The sequence below is a fragment of the Cyprinodon variegatus genome, unplaced genomic scaffold, assembly GCF_000732505.1.
Source record: "Cyprinodon variegatus isolate N-32 unplaced genomic scaffold, C_variegatus-1.0 Scaffold543, whole genome shotgun sequence".
Taxonomy (NCBI): Eukaryota; Metazoa; Chordata; class Actinopteri; order Cyprinodontiformes; family Cyprinodontidae; genus Cyprinodon; species Cyprinodon variegatus.
The window spans coordinates 574,148-578,349 of NW_015150996.1; positions in this window are offsets into that span (position 1 = coordinate 574,148).

A 4,202-nucleotide genomic window follows, 5' to 3' on the forward strand; every position below is an offset into this window, starting at 1 on the left:
GATAAGCAAATTATAATTCTGTGGACGTTCATGTAAATTAAAGACTGGAGAGCACGACCCAGCTACAAAGTTAAGATTAAAAGGGTGAAGATATTGTACACTCATTTGTGCGTTAAAAAAGCATAAATTCAATTCAAATAAGAAAGGAATGCAGAGCCCATGTGTAACAAATGGCGAAGAAAATGGCTAAAATTATTATAGAAGTGTTCATAAATCGGGGAACCTCTGGATCTGAGTGAGAGACTACTAAGCTCAATATCAGCTGCTGCTGTCTTTGTCCTTAGAGTTAAAATAATGCTACATTATTTAAAGATGACTGATTCTATCTCAATCCTTTATGTTCCTATCAAGTGTTTATTTACAACCAGCAAGGATGGTTATAGCCATGGGGCCAGTACCCCTGTAGAATTGGTTCTGTGGTGGCCCCTTTGCTGAAGACACAGAAACTGTAACTGGTTGTTCATTTAGACCTATTTCATATTTTACACTGACAACTCTGTTATAACAATATTATTGGGGGAGTGGCGGCCTAGTGGTTAGGGCATAAAGCACTGCTCCCCGGGCACCACACAGTGGCCGCCCACTGCTCCCCAGGGGATGGGTTAAATGCAGAGAGTTCATTTTGTTGCTCTGTACTTGTGACAGTGTAATATCAATAAAAGCTGGAAAAACAAAAATTTAATAAATATGAACACTATTTTAATCTCCTGTATCTTGGGTCTCCAGAGTTGCAAGTAGCCTTTTTTGTTTTTGTGGCGCAGCAGTGCTGTGTTTTATTAGGTCGAAAAAAAATCACTCTGACCATCAGTCAAACCAGGTCACCTGCCTGTAAGCGCTGGCAAAGTCTGAAAGGTATATGCTAAAATAAGGTAGGGATGTCCCCATATGATATGTATACCAGAAATTGGTTAAATATCAACCTAGAGGAGTGCGTTGTGCTCTGAGAAGGCTGCATGTACCCGGTTCGATCCCCACAGCCTGCACTCTGGGTCTGTGAACAAGATATTTAACCCCTGATTGCTCCCCAGACCCCGCACAGTGGCAGCCCAATGCTCCCCAAGGGGATGGATTAAGATGCAGAATTGAATTTCTCTATTGTGAGATCAGCGATATACAATTGTTATAATTATTGTTGTTACAAAAGTGTTGCGGCTTTTGTAATTGTGCTGCAGCTTTTGTAATTGTGTTGTGGCTTTTGTAATTGTGTTGCAGCTTTGTATTTATGTTGTGGCTTTTGTATTTGTGTTGCAGCATTTTAATTTGTGTTGCAGCTTTTGTATTTGCGTTGCAGCTTTTGTATTTATGTTGCAGCTTTTGTATTAGTGTTGACACCTCTGGGCCATCGTAAAAGAGGTCTTAATGTAACAAAATGCAAAGTGTTCCAGAGAAGAAAACAAAATACACAATTGAAAACCATAATGAAAGCAGTTTAAATAAAAAGAAATATTCAAACTTGCAAATTAATGAAAGTACAGTGAAACAATCTCAAATCCCTTAAGTGCTCTTGCAAACCAAACAAACAGTGGAAGCCATTCCTGAATTTAGTGCACAGAACTCATAATTACAGGAACCGTCTATCTATCCATTTTCTTCCGCTTTATCCAGGGCCCTGCAGCAGTTTAAGCAGAGATGCCCAGACTTACCGATGCAAACACACCTCCAGCTGTTCGGGGGGGGGACCCAAAAGCAACACCAGGCCAGCAAAGAGACATAGTCCCTCCAGCATGTCCTGGGCCTTCCATGAGGCCTCCTCCTATTAGGACAAGCCTGGAACACCTCCAAAGGGAGGCCACCCTGGCCTGGTTACATGGCTGACTGACATGACTGATTTCTTAGACAGTGAAATAAAATAAGGCTGGGATCTGTTTTGTTTTGTGATGACCCAACTGAAAAAATAAGCAAGCTTTTATCAACCAAAAAGGAAAATTATAAGTTTGAGTTCACCTTCAGCTGTGACACACATCAAATTTTTAACTTTTTGTTAAAACTTTAACAATTAATATTCAGGAACAATTAGCTGTTCCTTTTAAATCGAGGGGCTCAAGTTTCTATGGAGCATAAAGACGCTTTGTTTGCGACCCTGTGACGTTTAATTCTCCCTAACTTTAGGATTTATTACTGTACTTATATCCTTAGAGTAATTTAGCTTTGGATCTCTATCGAGGGAGAACCGGTTCATCCTACATGGCTACATTTGAGATGTTGTCTGTCAGACCTGCTTCGTTGACTGGCCTCATCCAAACCCCTCTTAGCATTTCCCACCCCCTTGTCACAAACATATGCAAATTAAATTCACTTTAAAATGTTCTACCATTAAGGGGCTATTTCACATTTATATAATGGTATCTATTTTTTGCATCGAACCCTGCAGCATCAAATAAAACGCAATGAGAGGAGGATCTTGGGTCGGATTCACTCCTCATCTATTTAGCATTGCGTGCATCTCAGTTGTTACGGTGTCATCAGGCCCCAGCTAACTTTGCCCATCTATTTTGTTCTTGCTATTTACTTCTTAATTTTTGGACACAAGTATTCAAGTCTTTTTCTATTTGCACAGGTGTTCAGTTTGATCCAGCAACATGTACTGTTTTGAATGGGTTTTTACCTCCTACTTTGCAGTTTCCTAAACATAAAACTAATTTTGTACAATTTGTCTCTGTCTAGGTAGACGTTTGAAATTATTGAAACATCCTGCGGCACTTTCTCACTCCTCCTGGATCAGGGAGGTCTTCAGTTGACAACATGGTGTGAACTGTCAAGCAGAAAAGCAAGTTAGGCACATGCTGGCACCATCTTCAGACCCTCTTTTAAAATGGCAATAAAACATTTCCAAAACAGTTTTAACCTTGGATTATGAAGACAGTTATTTGTGTTAATTATCATTTTCTAATGTAAAGAAATGTCTACAGTTTTGGAAATGCTTTAAACACGATGCTAAAGCATAATCTAACCTTCCTTTCCCTGTCCTTTAGCCTTTTTTGTTAGATACAGGCTTCCTGGCTGGCAATGATCCTATAAAGTTAAGAGACATGAAAGCATAAAACTGCCATTGACAAAGTTTTGTTAATTTGCTCATTCCCAAACCTCACTCCACATATTCATTTTAACTAGTATAACAAGATAAGGTAGCAAGGAACAGTGTATTACCATAGTCAAAGCATGGCCTCAACCATTTTCTCATTCCATGTAAAGTCAGAAACACTGAAACTGTTTGGAAACCAGAGAGAATATATGTTTTAATTTAAGACCCTTTAAGGATCAAGACGTTTACACATTTTAAAAGTAAAAAAATTAGTGCAAAATGTACGGTATAGATCGGTTGAAACTGGTTCTTTATTTGTGAGAAAGAACAGTTTTTATCCTTATGCTTAAAAAGCAATAAAATTTGTCGTCAATCATTCCTCTTTAACAATGTACATTTTCAAAAGCACAACCTTGGGTCTGACTAAAAAGAATTGCATATGAAACGGGAAACCTGTGGAAAGGTCAAGAAAGCTCAGAGCAGACTCATCCTGCTGAGGAGACTGAGGTCTTCAGGAGTGCAGGGGGTGCTCCTAAAGACCTTCAATGACTGTTGTGGCATCAGACATCTTCTATGGAGCTGTCTGTTTGAGCAGTGGCTTATCTGTAGCTGAGAGAAAGCAGCTGGATAAGTTGGTCAGGAAAGCCAGCTCTGTGATTGGATGCCCTCTGGACTCAGTGCAGGAGGTGGAAAACAAAAGGATCCTAGCTAAATTAACATCTCTGTTAGATAATGTCTCCCACCTCATGCATGAAGCTGGTGCTGAACTGGAGAGCTCCTTCAGTGACAGACTGCTGGCCCCTGAATGCACCAGGGAGCGTTATCACAGATCCTTCCTCCCAGCAGCTGGAAGACTTTATAACCATCACTGTTCCCAACAACCTCATAAAGTTCTTACATTCATTCTGATTTTGCACAGTTTCTACCTTAGTCAGTTAAATAACATGCTGCTGTCGTTTTGCAAATCTCTGATGTTGCTTCTATTTTCAAACATCCATTACTGTAAAATTGTCCATGTCTGGATATTGGTTAATTATTCTCCAGGTGCAGTTTTTATATTGTTAAAACACTTTACAGTACAATATTTTATTGTACATATATTTTAACTTTTCACTCTTCACTACTATGTTATTCTTATACATTTTTCTAAGGTCCACATTTGTGAGACCATTTTTTTTCC